The sequence below is a fragment of the Melospiza georgiana genome, chromosome 1 (genome assembly GCF_028018845.1).
Source record: "Melospiza georgiana isolate bMelGeo1 chromosome 1, bMelGeo1.pri, whole genome shotgun sequence".
Taxonomy (NCBI): domain Eukaryota; kingdom Metazoa; phylum Chordata; class Aves; order Passeriformes; family Passerellidae; genus Melospiza; species Melospiza georgiana.
The window spans coordinates 39,347,436-39,368,159 of NC_080430.1; the positions used below are offsets into that span (position 1 = coordinate 39,347,436).

The 20,724-nt window shown below is 40.2% G+C and overlaps 1 protein-coding gene across 4 annotated transcripts in view; it reads left to right on the forward strand.

Moving 5' to 3' along the window:
• RARB (retinoic acid receptor beta) overlaps positions 1 to 20,724 on the forward strand; it is a 321,962-nt gene that overhangs the window by 46,252 nt on the left and 254,986 nt on the right. Inside the window, exon 3 of one of the 4 annotated variants that reach the window (XM_058042289.1) lies at positions 15,835 to 15,995. The exons of the other annotated variants lie outside the window; for them this stretch is intronic. The gene's annotated coding sequence lies outside the window, so the exon portion shown is untranslated. The remainder of the gene's footprint in view (positions 1 to 15,834; positions 15,996 to 20,724) is intronic. 4 annotated transcript variants of the gene reach the window in all.

The window sequence follows — 20,724 nt, forward strand, 5'->3', positions numbered from 1 at the left end:
AATGAAAGTCAGGCAAAATGAAATTAAAGAAAAGGTGAATCAACAGTTCTGTGTGTGTGAGGATGAATTGCTTACGTTAAAAGAGACTTCTAATCGAATCAGCTTTCTGGAATGATCTTTGAAGAATCGGGAGAATAAAAGAAGGAAAATCAAATTTGAGACTGGATACCTAGAAAAGGCTTGAAGGACAGCACCCAGGGGGAGATTTTGAAAATATTGCACTGGAGCTGATAAAAGTGAATGCCGAGAGAGACCTCTGCAGCAAAAGGTTGCACCTCAGCTCCCTCCTGGGTGTCTGGTAGACATCAGCCCCTTGCATCACAAACATTGTGCTCGCCTTGGTCAGCAGATGACAGCGGTAAAGTTTCCTACTGTCAGTTTTTTCAGAGCACTCTCACTAGACCGTAGCTGGACACAGGCTATCTGCCACTGATGGTTTTACAGCCTCCCTGAATGTGAGGCCTGATTTATGGCACCCTAGTGAAATTGGGGTAGGTTACTGCATAACAATACAGTAATTATGGGATGAACCAGTTGGCCTGGCTCGGGGCTCAGGAAAGAACCTTTTCCTACCACTACAGAATGCGAAGGAGTTGTGTTCTGTAAAACTGCCCTCGCCTCTGAAATGCAGCGACGACCTGCTTAGGAATTACTGTGCTCACTGGTAGTTCCCTTTTGCTACTGATTCAGTCAGGGTGGTGAAATAATAGAGCACATGAGGAAGAGTGATGGTCTGTGGTGCCTGGTTCTTCACTGATGAAATATTCCATCAGCAGAAAAAGTCAGGATATTCTTGTAGGTTCAGTTTGAATGGGGTCAGGGCGCTAAGACTAACATGAGTTTGCTCTAGAGTTGAACCTCAAGTGCTTGGCTTGCAGCTAAGTTAGGACAACTACAAAAATTAGCGAGAAAGGAAAGTTTTACCTCCCTGCAATGCTGCAGAAGGTAAACATATTTGAAATACCTAGGCAAGGAAATGGTGGGATGAAAATCTAAAATTAAGGTGGAGGCAGTGTTGTTCCTTATCTTGAAGGAACAACTGGTCATTAACTAGTTGTCCCCCTTAAGGATGCCATAATAAGAAAGTTATATTTCAGTTCAGTGCTAGTGTTTTGCTTGTCCTTGCAGATTTCTTATTGCATGCAAGAATCTTCAGTATTCTTTTTCTGATTTATTTGCTTTTGAATATTTTCTTAATTTTTTTTTCTGGCATTGACAGCAGTAGTTTTTTCTTTTGATTCTTCCATTTTCAAGTAAAGTGGGTGAACTGCTTTAGGAAAAAGCACATTTTTAGTCATACTAATGAAAATGTTTTGTTAACCTGGCTTTCATTTTTGTTTTCATCTTTGTTTCTCATGATTCATGCTGAAGTATGTGTCACTAACTGTCCTCTATAGAATCTACAAAAATTACATTGTTATGTAATTTTTAGCAGTTTTTTTCACTGTTTTTTTTCAGCCCAGCAATGGCAGACAAATATTGCAGACACAAATCAGAGGTTAGGTTTGACTGTAGGTTTTGGGTGCTGACATAAATCAAGTGTTCCAGTTTCTTTATGTAAACTAATTATTTGCAACCAGGTTGGATTCTTGGGCAAAGTATTAATTTTGCCATTGTGAAGAGAAAGTTCTCGAGTCGTGAAAGATGGTAAACAATAGTTGATGGAGGCAAAGGAGAAAGCTCTGAGGAGCTGCTCCTTGCCCTGTTTCTTGGTAGAGTGATCGCCATTATATCCTCCTACAAAATAGTAGGAATAAGACAACCAGTTAGTAGTGTTGTGGAACGTGATTCTACTTCACCCCACTGGTGAAGTAGGATTTTGATCAGCTTGAGGATTTAATAGTTGGGAAATCCATTGTTAACAACTGTGCCAATCTGAATGGCTGAGTGAGATTTCACTGACAGACTCAGTCAGTCTGGTTAAAATGAAAGTTGCATCTGTCTTTTCCTGGAGATTCTGAATTGCATTATTTAGTGGACTGATGTGTCATGTAGTGGTGGTCCCAAAGAAGTTGAGAGGGTCATGAGGACATGCAGCACTATCTTACAAGAAGGTACTGCTAAAGGTGAACTGCAGTGATGAACAACTTTGATTATTTAAAAAATAAGCTTGAAATATTTGTGTAGATTGGTTTGTTTCAGGGAAGAGCTACAAAGCATATTGTGGGTTTGGGAAATGCGATAAAATGCTGTGCTTACAAAACCTAAGACTTCACAAAAATCACTTTTCTGAAAGGGTCACAGGAAAGGTCAGTACATTTCTAGGTCTACATTTGTAGGATGGTCTTCTAATAGAGAATTCTTTTTCTTGTTTCTTTCTTTCTGCTCTTAACTTGCAGGGAATGCAGTCTCTTGAGTGCCTTCAATGTCGACATCAATCGAAATGTTTTTCCTTTCGGTTAATTGGCTTCCAGGTTCATGTTCCACCTTGCACCATAAATAGATTTAGGTGCATCTCTCCTAATTTGCAGGTTTCTGGATAGGTACCCTGGGTGAAGTATTTTAAGAAACTTTTGTTGTTCAGATACTTGAGAAAATAAAATACTAGCATAGGATTTCCTCATCTGGATCGTGACTTCAGCGTGTGAAACAAGATTGTGGTAGGTAGAAATTTGCCATTTTTGTTCCACTCTTAGTTTACAGGCAAGTTGCCATGTACCTGTCTGTCTGTCTACCTATAGAGGTGAGTGTGTGTATAACACTACACTAGATATATATTTGTATTACATAGATTTAATGACAGTAGACACCAGGGCTGTACTTAAAATCCTGGGAACTCTTGTAGCTGCAATAGCCAAGAGTATAAGATGCCAGGTGATGTTAAACAGCTTTTGCTTCTCTTGTTGCTTGTCATTACTGTGAGAACAGCAACTCTGCAAGGTTTAGATACTTTCATCAATATATAAAATATAATATTTTTTTAAACTTCAATAAATCATATTCAGACTGTATCACTGTACTAGTATCTGTTTGAATTGCTTGTATTCTAGAGCATTTGGGAAGTTTTTCATGGTAGCCTTACCCTGGATGAGTGGCTAGAAGTGCTTTTGAAATGAACTGTCCAGGTTTCATTCCATGACACAATTGTGCCCACAGGGTAGGCACATCACTAAAAAGGGCTGTCCTCTGCACTCCTCAGCAGTGGGGTGAAGAAAACCCTGCCTGGTGTGTGCTGAGTGCCTTGGCATGGGTGGTATGAGTGCCCTCGGTCCAGGAACCACTGACAGCCTCCTCAGTTCTCAGCTGAAAATGCAGGAAGGGTCTGACAGCACTTAAGGAGAGCAAGCAGTCTCTCACTTGATGTAACTGAGTTAATTTCCATCTGGGTATGGGCTGAGGCTCTCGAGGTTGCTGAAGGACTGGAGAGACTGGCTGAAGCTGCCACGTCTCGTTTGTCCCAGCTGCCATGGTCAGGAGGCACCCTTGAGTATGGATATAGCTCCACTGGATGCTGTTCTTTCAAAGCAATGAACTGATTTTCACATCCAGTATGTCTGTGTAGACAGCACATCTCAAAGAAACTGGGTATGGTGCTGTTCTTTTTTGGCTTTTTTTTTTTTTTTATTGGTACAACTGACTCATTTTGAGGCCAGCTCATGATGGGCAGGAGATGTTTTTCTAAGTTATATTTATTGTAATGTTCATGTGCAATGGCTGCATAATCTTCAACTTCAGTGAATGCTTTATTTTTTCCTCCTTCCCTTCAGCATGCTGCAAAGTGACAGCTTGATAAACAGACCAATTTGTTTGATTTTGATATTATGAGCTTTCAAGGAAAAGGCAGTATCAGCTTGCAATGGGAGATGTTCCTATTTTATGTCTTATGCCGAAGCACTTTTAAGAATGGACGTTGGCATAGGTAAAAGAACACTGCCACCAGGAAAGGCCTGCTGTTGAATTTTTTTTATTTTTAAGAAAATGGTCCATTTTTGTTCACATGCAAATAAATTGCCAATTTTATTCAAGATGAAGGAGGTGGATTTAAAATAAGAAATGGTACTTCTGAAAGTCTTCAGCGACATTGTGCAGTATCTCACTGAATAGCAGAGGCCTGTCAAGGCAGACAGGGATTTGTTTATCTGTATTTTTTTTTCCTGAGCAGACTTTATTTGTGTTTCATTTTCCAAGTGGCACTGTAATTTTTTTTTTGGTTTTATGAGTTGTGCTTTCCAGTATGGTGTCGTTGCTTGGTGCTTCACACTGTAGAGAGAACAGCTGGGTTAATTAAATAGATATGTCACAGCACTGAAGCCAGAGCCTGCTGCCATTGTACACAAGCAGCCAAGAGTTACAGTAAATAGAGACTCACAGAGACATTAGCAATGCAATATCAATTGTAGTAAAAAAACCCAAACAAGCTGTAGTGTGAAGAATAGTAGAACAAAATGATGCTTTGTGTGCATAAATTACAAATAAGTATAAATGAGGTGAACTGTGCATTTGTGATCTCATAAACTGGCTATTATTGATTATGATAAATTAATAAACTGCATTTCAGATAAATGTTAGCAGTGTCAGTATGGAATTTATGGAGGATTTTCTTTCCTGGTAGCATTACGGCACACTGCCCCATTTTTCTTTTCTTTACCTTCTCTTTTTTTCCCCCCTCCAATATTGAGATATCTTAACATATGAATCCTATAACATTTTTATAAGGAGATTTGTTAACTCTGTTGTGTGGAACAAATTTGGTGACATTGTCCTTTGTGAGTTCCTATCTTCTCTCAACTATGAAATTCATATACCATAGCCCCTACTTCATCTCTGAAACACTAATGAAGGACTCTGTGTGTCTAAGATCTGCTCTGCCATTTTCAAAAGTGGCTGAATTTCATCACTGGCAAAATACACCTTTTATATCTGTTCCTTGTGTTCATGATGTTCAGGTTAGCTGTAAGTACTGAGGACAAAATGTTCCATGACTTTGGGTCATTGCAGACCCAGTGATGTACATGTGCTGTAAACTGAGGAGACAAGAGGTCATCTCAATGAGTATGATGGAAATTTTTACTAGATTGCAGACTTTTTCCCCCACAAATGGATCAAAGCTCATTTTACAGCTGCTGGTAGGGCTACTGGGGACAGCAGCAGCAGCCAAACCTCCAGAAAGGATGGATGGAAAGTAAATCCCAGCACAAGCTCCTCTCAGTGGTTTGGATGATGATTGGCAGGTTTCCAAGGAGCAGATGGTGCCAGCAACATTTTGTTTATTTGTGAACTACTTGCAGCATTGCAGAGCAAAGGCAGTGTAGAGCTGGTCAAAATGGCAGTACTGCCATGGCAGAAAATGGGACGAGTCATGGTGGCTGCTGAATTACACCTTGAAAGGAATTCTTGGCTACTATTGACCTGTTGTTCTTTGCAGGTAACAAAATAGCCACATAAACTTCTGCAATAAAAATCTTCCAGAATGCGATAATAATAAGGAACTATTATTTTAAAGTCAAACTCTCTTGTGCATGATATGAGGATTCTCAAAGCAAGTGGAGATGTCAGACATCAAATCTCAAGATGTTTTTTGGAGAATCTCAGTGTTAGCATATGAAAAGCTAAATGAGAAATCTCAGTGCTGAGACTTGCTAGCTGTGGGGCTGTAGGAGCTGGTAAAAAGCCTTTCTTTTATGGAGTCCTCAAATTCTTGTTTTAAATGCATGATTTGAAAAGCAAACACTAAAATACAGTCTCAGGTCTCAGTTCTCCAAGCTGCCAGATGTGAGTAGCTGTCTGCCCATAATCCCCTGGAAACAGGGAGGTGGAAGACTGGCAGTGGCTTACACAGTGCTTCTCCTGTCTGGCATCCATGGCCACCTACCCATCATCTTGGGGACAGGGCTCTCCTGTCTGGGGGACAGTGGCTGGGATGTCTGCATTGGGTAGTCATCAAGAGAAGGCCCCTTCATGTGCCGAAGTGTCCTCTGCTCATCCCTGCTCAGCTTCTGTTTGGAAATATGTGCGATTAAAGCCACTAAGGATATCCAAGGACTTTGGGTGGTTAGATAGGAAAGAGTTCATCTTAAACAGGTTACATTGTCTAAATAGAGGACGGGCCTTGGGAGGTTTTGGTGGGGGTTCTTTTGCCTATAGTTGTCATACGCAAATTGAAAGCTCTGCAAAAGTGACTCTTTTGCAAAAAGAGTGCTTTACAAAATTATTCGAATTTGTAATTAGTGGCCATAAGTAGCAAAAAGGAGCAATACTAGCAGACAGAATTATTCATGTGGAGGGATGAACATTTGAGCATTGTGGTGTGGGTTGTAGGCACATGGGTCTTCTGTTTTCCTACCCGTTTTGTATTCCATGAAAAATTATGGTAATCTCAGAGGCAGTTGAGGCAGTTTGTCCCATCTTTTCTATGTAAAGAGCCAAGTTAGAGAAACCAAGCCTGAATGTCCAAGGAGTGGGGAAAACTTGAGACTATTACTCCTGACTCTTGTGGGAGCTTGTTCTTGTGTTTAATAGACAAAATAAAGTACTTTAATTCAGTGTAATGAATTTGTAGCATTGACCTATTATGATTAAGTTTTTCCAAGAAGCTAAGGGCTCTTCTGTTCGCTTGTACCCTCCCAAGTGTTGTAATCAGAGATGCCTTTGAATTTCTTTGACATTAAGCACAGTTTGTGATTATATGAAGTTAGATAGGCTGAGGAGAGGTGGAAGAAAAGTGTTTTATATCTTTGAGCAATTTCTGTTTCTGGAGTCAGACAGCATTTTGAATTAAAATATTTTAACATGGTTTTTACTACTGTGGTAGATGCTGTAAGTTGTACTAGACTTCAAGTTTATATTCCCCCTCACCCCTCAGTTCACATCTGTAGCAAATTTGAGTGCGCTGTCCTACACATTACACTGAGATGTGTCTTTGGACATGTGATACAGCATGAGATTATTCAGTGTGACAACACTTAACCTAACATAATTCAGTTCAGTGCACTGAGAAATAGAATGATAGAATATTTTTTCCCTAGGATTGGTACCCATCCATTGTCACTCAAATCACTGCCGATTATCTGGTAGGAGCATAAGAATATAGGACTTGCCATACCAGATCAAACCAGTGGTCCATCTAAGAAGCTGTCCTTTCTCTTGAGACAGGCTGGAGTTGGGTATTTAAAACAAAAGTGCATAAAACCCTACAATATACTTTCAAATACTGTTGTTGAATTTTTTAAAAAATTGTGTCAGTAGATTTTGGTCTGTGCTGTGTAGCAAAAAGGCTGAAATCCTTCATGTTTCCTAAATCTGCTCTGGTGCAACACGTGATTTTCACGTTATCTATCTAAACCTTATCTGAATTTTGCAGCACTTTTGATGTCAGTGTGCTGTGGTAGCAGTGCATTCCACAAATTAATTGTATGTTATAAATAGGAATGTCTAATGTCTCATGTAAACCTCAAACATGCCTTCTATTAGATATCTCATCTTAAAGCTAAAAAGGATTCCCGTCAGTCCCTACCCTGCAGGACTCTTCCAGTGCCTGTAATTATTCTAACAATTCTTCATATCTATACCTTCTGCTTATCACAAGATCAGATCACAGTATTTAATATAAAGAGTATGCAGTACTATTGTATATAGCAGCAATACTATTTTTCTGATACATTTTAATATTGATATGAAAAATCAAGGGGAAAAGAGGGATGCTTACAATCAGAATTATCTTTTACATTTTTTTATTTCAGATACAGGAAAACAGTGTTGGAATCATTATAGCAGTGAGAGATTGGCTCTAGGAGTATGTTGAGCACAGTCAGAGATAGTAAGAGCCCCTTTCACTTTAATGGCCCTTTTTTGCATTTTAAACCAGCACTTTTTTAGGATCATTTGTCCGCTCCTTAAGATTTTATTTCTTCCTGTTCTTAATCAACCTCCTTAAGTTAATTTGGGATTTAAAGTTATACTTAATACAGATCTAACTTAGTAGTTTTCTTCTTCAGTTGGCTCAGCAATCACAATGCAGAGTGGATTTTTTTTAAGAGATAAAAATCCTTATTTCTGTCTTTGGATGCTCTCTGCATCCAAGTGTTTTTAAGGATTGAAGCTCTCCAAACTTTTTCTTTCATTCCTTTTCCTTCCTTTCCCCCCCCTCTTCTCATGTGCATCATGGACTTGCACTTTTGAAAATTTAATCAAGTGCTGGTAGTCTTGAAAGCAGTGGGCACAGTCTGACATGCCTGGTGTTCATTTGCATCGATGCTGAGGTGTGTGAGCATCTGGAGATCGCAGCAACACCCTCAGCTCCAGCTGCACTCTGCAGATTCCAGTGCCTCTCCAAGGCAGCTGTACCTGTGTGGGAGCCCTTGCTCACTTTGCACAGGCTCTGCGTGGGCCAGGGTGTAAGGACTGAAGTAAATTAGATGGAGGTGTAGCAACAGCCTGCAGACTTTCAATAAAAGTGTTCTGCTTATGGTGAGCAGCAGTGATTTCAGCTCTTGGGGGCAAATGGTTTCTTTCGTAATGTTGTGTTTGACCTATAAATCTGACTGGAACTTTGCTGGGTTCTTTTTCTACAAAACTGGCAGTCTCCACTGTCCACTTCCTTAGGCTCTAAAATAAATAATGAAAAGTACCGTAAACACAGGATTTGATATTGATTTTCTGGAGTTTAAGATAATCTGAGGTCTTCAGAGATCAGTATCCTTTACTGTGTCATACACTTATGTATGCTGCTGCTATAAAAATAAATAACTGAAGCTCTTTAAGGTCTAGTTTGTGAAAAAGATGAAACATTTATTGGCCACTATATTTTGAACATTGTATTTCTGAAGCTGAATTTGATGCTTTGCGTCCCATAAAATAAAAATGATGAGATTGAAGGCAGTAATCAAAAGAAAAGGGCTCAATGTGTCATAGTGTTGCTAGAATACATGTGGGTGGTTGAACTGAGCTTTACTTCTAATATACTTTTATAAATTTTTAATGATGGCTAATGAATCAAAAGTTGAGAGGCCTTGGAGATGAGTTATTTATCAGGTTATTTTTTCCTTTTGGTGCTGTGTGCAGCATCTCCCAGATCCCTCGGGTTGCAGGCTGTTTCTAAGATGTGGCTTACTGTGCAGTCTTGCTCCCCATCCAGCATTTTGCATCTCTTTAGCAAATACCAGGGTAGGGTTCAGTGATATTAATTCTGAACTTTTCACAGCAACAGATGTTAGAAAGGCCTGCCAGAGCAAAGCAAGGCTAATTTTGGTTTTGTAGTGGATGTCTGGGCGCTGCTGGGGCTGCGGGGCGGGCAGCGGCGCGCTCCAGCCCTGCCCCGTCCCACCAGGTGCCGCTGTGATGCAGTGATGCCTGGAGCCGGCCAGGAAACACAGGGATACACGCTCCCCAAACTCCTGATTATTACAAATAAAAAGGCGAAGGAAATTGCAGCCTGCACCCTGTGACCCCGCCAAGACGTTGTAAGGCATCAAGGAAGCCTTGATGAATCAGGAGCAGCCTCCTAAATATCAGAGGGCTGTGTGGCTCCACAGAATATTGCACTGACTGAGATTTCTACAGTGTGACCGTATTACAGCATCGGCTTGAAAAGAGCGGGAGAGGAAATTAAGAAGTCAAGCCACAGAAGTAAAAATAATTCACAGGGAAGTGGCTCAAGCAGTTTGCAGTCAGCTTTGCCTCTCCAAGTGTAGGCATGTCTGCATGGCACAGAGGAGCCTTCAGTTTTCTGCCTGCCCCGAGCACGGTGGTCTCGATTACACAACACGCGTTGCTGGTGGCACCTCAGCAGTGGCATTTTGGCAGGGAAGAAATATTGATGCAGATTAAAAGTGAGCTCTCTGTCAGCCACCCAAGTGGAATCAATTGCACTATGGGTTAGGTAAACCAGATTATTCCTTCCTGTGGATCCCCTAAATCTCCAAGCGGTGTGGCAGAAGAAGATTGTATTATGCTGCTTAGAATGGTATGTGTGGGAGGGAAACCCTCAATGCTAGATTTAAATGGCCAAAACCAGACAAAAGATGATGACAATAGGTGTCTTTTAAAATTTGGTGCTGAAATAATGAATTGATGGGTTGTAGCAATCCCATTTCAAGGAAATGGTCTCCAATAAAATATTAACAAGTAAGGCAACAGCATTGCTCAGTTATTAGTCAATCACAGGAAATTAGCAGGTTTTGAATCCTCACACCTGTTTACACTTGTGTGTTTCAGTTTCTTTCTATACCTTTTTGGGAGAATCAGGTTCCTGATAGGAACCTACAGCTATATAGCACAGGAACACCAAATTTTTTTCTATACCCTTCTCAGATCACTTTCTGATGACAGAAATGTTACAAGCAGTCTGGCACACCTTCACTTTGTAGCACATCTATTCTGTTAATATTGAGGGAGACTTTGCTTTCCAGTCTAGTCAAACCAACATATTTAAATGGGTAAAGGGAAGGGGAAAAAAAAAAAAGGAATACTTCTATAACATAATTGCATACTTATAAGTAGCATGCTTTCCATGTGTGTCAGATATCAAAAAGCTTAATGACAACTGATAACTGGCTGATTTCTGGCAAAACAGTTCTTTGGCAATACCTCCCAACTTCCCCAGCATTTGACTCTGTATCCCACTCAGTGATGTATCTAGATGTGGTATCTAATTTTTCTTCCTCTTGCACGAATTATTTCCTGACTTTGTGAAAAAGAGTATATCCAGCTTTTTGCTTTGTCTTTTCATCTAAGCCCATGATGATTTGAGGTCCCACCAGCTTACTGTGCACATGGCTAGTAGGAGAGGCACAACCTTGGAGGTGATTATGTCAGAGCTTGGTGTGATTCACCAGCTAGAACATAAGATATGCTGTTGTTGGGGCATGTATTTGTAATTATTTCTGTATTTTTTTTTCATAGCATGCTGCTGTAATTCTTGAAAGAATAGGAGTGTGTGATGCAAGGTGAATTGAACGCAAATTTCAGACAAATCAATTGATGGTGGTGATGGAAAATTATTTCTTTATTGTACAGGCAGAAAGCACCTGAAATGCTGCTTCTGTTGAGATGGAGGAATTTGTAGGAAGAACAGTTTCTAACACACTCTCTTTCTGGTTGGTGTTCTCTTTCCTTAACTCTGCAGAATAATAGAGCATGGTAAGGACCTTTGAATCCTGTTTCTGGGCATCTTTTAGAGTACATACTTCAGCAGATTGAGAAGGCCTTGCAGGACATGCTCTTTTTCTAGTCTGATAAGGAAAGAAAAAGTAGATGCCATCTTCCAAAATGAGTTACACAGACAGCTAATTGGTAGCATCTTCGCTTGTATACTAAATGTTGCAAGTGAATCTATTCCATGTTGATTTACTGTATTTCTGGTTTCAAGGAATCCTGTGTGTGAGGGGATGTTAGTCAGACCCAACGTTAATGGACTTGCTGCATCACTTTTAACTGGAATCGCTCATGTGTTAATCCATAAGCTCGCACCATTGCAGTTGCCAGGAAATTGCACTTGAGGCTGCAAGCCTGCATGTTACATCTCTTCTGGCAATTATATTTGAAGCACTGTATTTTGACAAAATAATTCACGATGTACAACCCTATCAGTGCAACCCTGGCTGCCTGAGTGCAAACAGCTTTGCATTCATGGAGCTGGAAGGTTTAACATACTATAAGTAATTGGGCTGTTGAAGGGTTGAAATAGCCCTGACCGGGGTTTTTGTGCCAGACCTTGTTCTCACTGACATAACACAATATTCTGAAGACTTGCATTTCAGTAGGCACACTGCACACGAAAAAGTGTGTGGTATAGGTTAGTGGCTGAACTCTTACTAGAAAGTAAACCTTATTGAACTTTATCCTGGAAACTTGACAGTGGTAGCTGGCTGAAGTTAAAAGTGAACTTTGAAGCCCAAAGCAAAATTACTTTGAACCTGAATGTATGGGATAAATCTCAACTGCTGATCAGAATATGTAGAATATTTTCAGCTAATAATTTTATTTAACATATTAAGTAATTGTTTACTTAACAACAAGTGCAAAAACTTTAGCCTTTGCTGCTCTTTTAGGTGTGTTAAAGCATTGTGAAATTAGGAATTCATGACTGCGGACAGACACCTGGAGCTAGAGGCTCAGCAGACTTTTGAGGTCAGTGGAGTTGCTCAGATTTACACCTTCTGAGGATGTGCCCTATGAGATCAGTGCCAGTCCAGACTTATGTATTCTGGGTCAAGTTTAGTGAACCTGGAAGAGTCAGAGAACTTCAAAGTGGGTATTGTTTCATTTAAGATTGATTGGACCTTCCTCTATCTATGCTGAGTGCTCCCCATTGTCTGATTACTGGAGGGGCATGCATTACGTATTTCTAGGATAAATTCAATTTCACTTTCAACCTTCATTCTTTTTCTTCTGAGAAATCAGATGGCTTTATGGAAATTCCCTGCTGCTCTCTAAATCCCCGAGTCTCTTTCCTGTTTCTCACTTCTTTAAGGTATTAAGTGTTACTCAACAACATAGAAAAGTTAGCATGTCTGACTCAGTGTGTTTAATTTCACCGCGTTAAGCATAAACAGTTTTAAAGCCATGTTATTTCAAAGTGGCTATATTTTGCACAACACACTATCAAGCTCAGGGATAAGGTTAGCTGGTATTTGTTGGCTTCCAGCTACATTAAATACTTCAAAAACCCATAACCCAAATGTAAAATTGCATCTTACTGCAATACTGAAGAAATCTGGCCGTGGAAAATCTCAAGGTTAATGAACTTTCTGGCTGAGGATATTTGCCTTTCCAGCTGCTGAACGTGAAAATTGGAAGTGTGAGCTCCTAGGATATTGGTCCCCAGCCCATAATAAACCACCCTGTAACCCAGGCTGACATGGGAGGCCACAGTAATGTTGTCTGCAGCACGCTGCTCGTACAGCATGTGCTTTGTGGGACCACGGGCTTGTTAAGGAGGCTCACGTGAGGTTCCCTTGCAGTGGGGCAGTTCTCAGGTCCTTCTGCCCTGAGACTGATGCTGCTGTGCTCTCACTGGGTGTGAGGGAAAAGACAAAGTTCATGTGTCTGGGATAGGGTCTTGCTTTATAATCAGAGGGTCTGTAGTGAACTAAATCAGGGAATTTCTGCATCATGTGCATTCAACTTTTTAGCCTCACAACTGGCTTGCTTTGGGGATAGGTTAAAGAGAAACATCTCTGGATCCACTGGTCTTGGATACATTATCTGAGATTACAGAAAGGATTATCTGCTCTGAACAGCACCTCTTTATTTTTGTATCCATTTACTTAGTCTCTGTGAAGAAGTTAAGTGAAAGACCATCATCCAAAAATCAAAAAAAAGCAAAAACCAAAAAAACCTCTCAGTGAACAGAGGAGGGCTGTGTTCCACACAGGCATGTTTTCTTGAGAGTCTCATGGGAGTTTTTGTATTAGCAGGGCTCTTGAGCACACACGAGAAAGGGTTTTTTTTTTAATACTTAGAATATCTGTATCTTTTGAGCTTGTGAATCTGAGCTGGCTGATATGTTATGGGATATACCATGCAGTTTGAACTAAGCAATCTAATGGAGTGGTTACTGGGAAATGTATATTAGTGGGAACATTAATGGGCTCACTTTATATTGAAACCAGGTTTGACATTGTTTATGTAGCCCATGGCTGAGCAGTGATGTTAGTATGAAAGAGGCAGATTGTTTAGCTGAAAGGAGAGTTGAAACTTGTCATGTCTGCACTACTGACATTAATGTTTTATGCACTCAGTGCTTCTAGGACTACTTCTCTGTGTGGGATTATGGCAATTCCTGATCAATTGTGTCTTTGTAAGAAAATATAACCACACATAAAGTAACTAAAACGTGAAGTAGCTCACCACAGCATAAAGACCAATTAGAGGTTTGAAAAGAAAAATATTCCAATAAAAGGGTTCTTGATCAACAAAATGTGAAAGGACTTAACAATTTTACTTCACTAGGATTTAGCTAATGTGATTGTCCTCATTTCAGAGCAAGGTGTAAATCCTTTGCATCAAGGAACTGGTTTCAGCTTCTATTGCATGAAGACATATCTCTTGAAAACACCACTATGCAGTTGTCTCTGAGAAATGGAAGGAGGCCAGGTCTTGGTGGGTTTGGTCCTCTCTGAGGTATCGGCAAGGGAAGTCATCAGAGTGGCTGCTTTGCAATGGCCTCATCCCTTGGTCATAAAACCTCCAAAGTGGAATGAAAAATAGAAGTGAGGGAAGGTTTGGCCACTACAGTTAGCGCTGATTTGACTAACAGCCATGAATTTATTCTATGATCAGTATTCTGCAGTGTATTTTTCATTTGTTTGTTTTCCTCCAAGGCAGAAATGCATCTTCTACTGAATTTATTTTCACTGCTTTGTTTTGAAACAGCAGAATTGATCTCAATTATGATTTTTATCTTGACCACTGGTCATGTCAGAGCCTGGCCCAGCTCTTTAAAACAAATTCAGAATTCCTTGTTCTATTGATTGCTGCAAGAGTTCCATCCTGCTCTAGTTCAAGCATGTTTGTTTTTCAAGGTTGATACTTCCTTGGAGAAATATACTTAGTTCCTATAAAAAATAATTTTCCTACCCTTTTTTATGCTGGAAAGATTCTGAATGAATCCCGCAAAACTAACAATATGCATAGGAGCAGTAAGGAGTAGAAATAATAAAATAAAAAAAACGATGAGCTCTTTTCGTCCCCCACCCACTCCCCCAGTGGCAGAATGACACAAATCCATTTATGCACACACACATTTACACACAAATAAATGGATGAATAGATAGTGTAGATAGAATGAAAGAACCCTGCTATTTTAGATTGAAGTGCCTGTCACTGACATTAATTTAGATGTAGTATTAGGGAGCCTCTTAAAGGTCAGGTTTCCCCTGGAGCGTTAGTTTACCCTGGACATTTTTACAGATGATGTGCTAAAGATGTAATGCATCTAATAACTACATCTTGGCTTCATCTGCTTGATTCATCAAATTCCTTCCTGCTCAATACTGAGTTTTCAGTGACATGTTTTATGTGAAATATTGCAAGACAGTATGTTAATGCTGTGTTGATTACAACTGACTTCTTTTTATTTGGAGGTACGTAAAAAGTAAAGCTCGTTTATTGCCTAATGCTCTTGGCCTATGGCTCCCTGGAAATAGGGGCCCCTCATTTTTCAATTAAGGAGAGGTGGTTATGAATGACAGCTGCCCTCTCCTGGGAAAGGTGACATTCAGATGCTGGTGCAGCAGCATGACTACCCATGCAGCCAGGTCTATCATGTTGCTATATATAGAGCCAAATAATACTTACTGGATTCATACAAAGCCATAGGTGGTTAAATGCATTGATATCACAAAGACGCAGTCTAATTCTTTCTCATGTTCTGTTTGATCTCTTAATAGTACAGATGCTTAATCCTTTTTAAAGGGATCTTCTAACTGGATTGTGAAGACTGTAGTTGACCAGAAACCAGAGCAGGGCAGCTCTGAGGTTAATAGATCTGTTTGCTTTAGAGCAATCAGTTTGTCTTTTCTACTTGATATGAGTATTTTTGTAGTGTTACATTTGTGCTGAGCTGTATGCTCTGGGCTTGTGAAAAAGAGCTTTGTACAAAGATGAGGGCACAAAAGATAATTTTTAGAAACAAATTGGTACTGAAATTAGTTGGATGAGAGTGGCATGTGCCAAAGAGCTGGCACTGACACAGTTCTGGAACTCGCCTGCTTTCACCTCTCCATCACTGACTCTCTATGGTATGTTGCCCATCTGAAGAATGAGTTTTAAGGTTTAAAAACAAGCAAATGTAACATCCACCCCCAAGAACTCTTAAGATCATCACAAGGAAATGATATATGGGTGAGAAATGTTGCAATTTCACCAGGCTGAAATATTTTTTTTGTGTCGCAGAGCTGGAGCCGTCCATTTCTGCACTGTCAGCCACCGTGTCGGCGGAGAATGGGCTCTGCATCCTCCCTCTGAATTGCAGATTTCTCACTCTGTACCATCCTAAAGGAGGGCTGGTTTTCGTCTACACTGATCCCACTCATCTGGTTTTTCCTTACACCCAGGTGAGGACAAAAGCAGTGCAGTAACAGGAGTTATGGTGGTGTGCCCTGAAAAGCATCCGCACCAAGTTAATTTACTTTAGTTTGGGCTGAAGACTAGGCTGTGTGTTCTTTGTCCAGACTTTGTTCTTAAACTCTGAAGCAAAGCACAGCCTCGCCTTTGTGGGTTTTTTCTTTTTCCTAGAACTGCCTTTTGTATGTATTGGCAGGAAAATAGCATTGCTCTTAAGGATCTCAAAGTCAGTTCTGCTTCTGCAGCCTTGAAGGTGCAGTTACATTAAAGGGAGAAAGAAAGCTTTTAAATATTGAAGCAGTTTCTAAAATAAAGAGGTTTGAATTTATGATTGATTTCGAAGTGATCTGTGTTTAAACTTTGAATGGGAATAAAATAGTGTCTTGTTCAAATATTGAACTAGTTTTAAAGTTAAATGGCTCGAACATAGAACTCTCTCATGGGAAATTGTATTCTCATTTCAGCCTCTGACTTCTCTTGCATACTGTACTATACCTCATTGTAGTCATACACCAGTGTTTGCTTAGGCTGTACTGAAAAACTCTCTGATATGATTTTATTAGTTGATTTTAAAAAAAGCAATAACATACCAAAAGTACACTGAAAAAATTAATAGGGGCAGATGTTTTTCCGTGGTAATGGAAATTCAGCAGAATGATGTAAGCAAAGACTTAGGGTAGCTCTTTAAACGAGAAGATTAGGGGAGATAAAAGAATTAAAAACCATTGACACGGAGATGTGGTCACTGAAGTATGGCATGATGCGTGAGAACGGTGTAATTGGAGAAGATTATTCTCTAGAGCTTGGCCAGTAAACAGACGAACAAACCATTACCTGTTATTGCTCACCAAGACACTCTTAATGTTTTGGGGTGGTGGTTACTCTTTATTGACTGTCCTGCTGTAAAAGTTACTGGTTGTGACTCACGTAAGAGGCCCGCAGTTGTATTTTATAGCATGTGCTGTCAACTTATTAATGTGGTTGTGTCTTTGAGTGGGTTTGGTTCTCTGGCTTGGCTTTCCCATTCAGCTGTATAATGGCTAATGAAAATCTTACATCAGGAATGGGGGAGCTGCATTCAAGGACTAGATAAAATGCAGCATAAATAATGGTCTGTTATCTTACTGACCATAACATTAAGATTCCCAATGTATTTTATAACCAAAAAAGCTTTGCAGTTTCTTAACACTTGAGGGCATAATTATGTGTGCTGACTAATTGAGTTTTTAGACAGTTTTGCATATTCTCAGAGCACATCTTTCCTCGATGTGGACTTGTGCAATGGATCAACTTGACACTGATAGTGCTGTTGGTTTGACCCATTGTTTGGAGTCAGCCAAAGCTGGAGCAGAAGGCAAAGCTGCAGGTGAGCTGATCCTGCTGCTGATCCCATCCCCATTGCAGCAAGAAATGGATCTGTGAGAGCTGGCCGTTCCAGTGGCAAATCCAGTATGTTCTAAGAGTGTATCTTCATGGCTGCAGGCAAGGGGCTTGAGGGTGAACTGTGAGTGCAGTTTTAGATAATGGTGTGAAAAATGATCTCTGCCTTGATCAAAGTTTGATGAACCTGTAGAGGAACTGAGTTTTTTGTTTATTTACATTTTTAATGAACTTGAACCACTGGAAGAGGAACTCCGTTTTATGTTTGAGTTGAACTGGGGGAGGTGAGCATTATGGCAAGTTTTCAAAATTTGAAAGTTGCAAATATTTCTTTTAATAATGTCACTTTATAAGACAGCTAAAAAATTCTTAAGAACTTAATGCACATTTTAAGAACTGTGTTTATGATTGTTTTTAGACTGTGGTGTACAACTAGTAGAGAATCAAAGGAAGCTTTACTGGAACATGCATAAATCCATGCAGACATAGCTGAGAAATTACAGTAAATGTAGAAAATCTGGATAACTGTCATATTCCAAAAGAGAAACAAGTTATGGTCAGTGGAGGCTGTCTAATCAAACACTGCTATTAAGCCACAGAAGCCACCCATTCTGCAATTTTAATAAAACAAGAGACATGGAAGAAGCTGTGTGTTAGTCAGTGAAGAGAATGGTATTTATTGGAATAAACTCCCACTCTTTCTGTTACTAGTGCATGTGCTTCCTTTTTTTAATCATGAAGGACCTCGGAAAGCTTCACATTTTTTATGTTCTGTCAACTTTGAAATAGTCAGTAGGCCATCACGCAGGTTCACTGTCCTCAGGTTTTCTCATCTGATGGATATTCCTTTGAATTCAGTGAAGCTACACTGATCTTTACCCATTCTAGTTCTAGCCCCAGACTGTGTGTGTGTTCCTGTGTGTCTGTGTGCACCTGTTCGTGTGTGTGGGTATGCACACACAGTGCCTGCACGTTTACATACACTCTCCAGGAGCCGGACCACATTCAGGGAAGAGAAGGAAGCTGGTGAAGGCTCTAGAGCATAATGCCTATGAGGAGCAGCTGAAAGAGCACAGGGACTGTTTTGCCTGGAGAAGAAGAGGCTCAGGAGAGACTTTAGCACTCTCTATAACTACCTGAAAGGAGGTTGTAGCCAGGTGGGGGTTGGTCTCTTCTCCCAAGTAACAAGCAGTGGGATGAGAGGAAATGGCCTCAGGTTGTACCAGGGGAGGTTTAGATTGGATATTAAGAAAAAAATTTTTACAGAAAGGGTTGTCAAGTGTTGGAACAGGCTGCCTAGTGTGGTGGCTGAATCACCAAGCCTGGAGGTATTTGCGGGATGTCTAGATGTGGCACTTAGGGACACGATTTAGTGGTGGGCTTGGCAGTGCTGGGTTAATAGCTGGACTTGATGATCTTAGAGATCTTTTCCAACCTGAATGCTTCCATGACTCTATGAAATCCATTGCGAAAGACTTCATGTCTGGAAGACTCATAAGAACATGAGGCGTAATGTGAAACTCCCAAAAAGCTGTCACTGAGGACATTCCACAGAAAAGTCAGCGCAGCAGTTTTTGAAAGTGTTGTAGCTGTGCTGAGCACGCCCCAAAGGCCTGGGAGTGCTCCTGCGCCACGCGTGGCCGTGCCACATATGTCACTGGGTGTTCTTGGATCCCTTTGCTGGCCAAGACGCAAATTTGGAGAAACAAATCCATTTGAGATAAAAACACCGGAAAGTTGTACTAATGAAATCTCAAAAAGGAAAGCAGAGATTTAGACATGTGATGACAAAAATGATATATAGTTTATACAACCTTAACTTCACCTTAGTTAAGATTTCTTTTCTTTTTTTCCCTTCCCTTTTTACTTTTTTTTTTGTTGGGGAGTGGATTTATAAAATAAAGTACTGTATGGATGAGTGTAATCCAGTGAATGGTTTATGGACACACTCCTCCAGGGAGTGTTATAAGTTCACCTCTGAGTGCTAGATTTTGCATTTGGATCTCTGATTTAACTGCAAGAGGTGTAAAAACTGATGCATCGAGCCAACTCCCTACTGGTTGCACATCTGAGACTCAAGTGCTTCATTTGTTACTTTTAAAGCTATAGTAAATAATTTTAAACGTGAAGTGAGGGATGTTTTTTCTCTCTCTCTTTTTAAAATTTTTTTTTTGGTTTTGTGTTATTTTGCTTTGTTTTGGAAGGCTTATTGTTTCCAATAAAGGAGGACAACTTTAAAGCAAATAAAACATTGGATGATATTGTTAGAAATTGTATTGGCTTCAAACCTGTTTGTTTGAAACAGTAGCTATATTGTATATTTTGGTAACTTTGGTGACTTTTGTTCTCCTTCTATCTCTTTTTGGGGGTCAGCCATCACAAATGCAGAAGCTATGCAGATCTGGAGATAGGCTACTTTTTGTTGGATAGGAAGGGTGGGTTGAATTAATACTAACATTTAGGCTGCTGGCAGCACCACTGGTGCCTCAGAAGAAACAGCGCAGCTGCAAAAGCAGAACAGATTCACAGAGTTTAGGGTCAATGATAGTGATTAGTGTTAGTTATTATTATTGTCATAGTTACTTTACTTTGTTGTATCCCAGAGTGGGGCTGGTGCTCCATGAGAAGACTCTTAAGTTCTATATTCAGAAGGTTTGGCATCTAAATGGAAGGCTTAATGCACATTTTAGGGGAGAGCACTGTGCTTTGGTGCAGAGAATATAGTAAGGATTATGGACACAGAGTAAATTAGTTGCTTCCTTTGGGTGTGTGTTTGTCTTTAAATGTTAAAAATGCATGGGCAGGCTTCAGAGAGACTGTGGAAGGTCTTCACAGTGAGGTAGTATGTGAGAAGGACTTTTGGTATAAATTTTGATCATATGAGGATGTACAATAACATGGTGCTTTGTGTAGTAAGGTTCATGGAAGGTCAAGGTTTTTGAAGGTTGATATCACTGCAGGGATGGAAGAAAAAGAAGAAATACACTGATAGAGAGATGTCGATGAAAAATGGTATTGGTACCCTTTATTTATGGCTTTAGCAGTCCCCAAGCTTTTCTTGCAAGACTTAAATGTCTTTATCTGGAGAACCAATGCAATGAGAACTCCTCACTGTCTGGTATCAGCCAGGAATAAAGATAGGCTGATACAGGAGAGGAAGGCAGCTTGTGCATCACCAAGTTTTATCCTCTGCTGTTGCTGGATACTGAAGTAATGTAAATTTCTCAGTCTCCCATGTGGCAGGGCTTTCCTCCATCTCATTCCCATGGGACAGTGGCTGGAGCATCTTGCCCTCCTCATGGTTAGGCACGTGCTTGTGAATTCCATTCTTAGTGAATT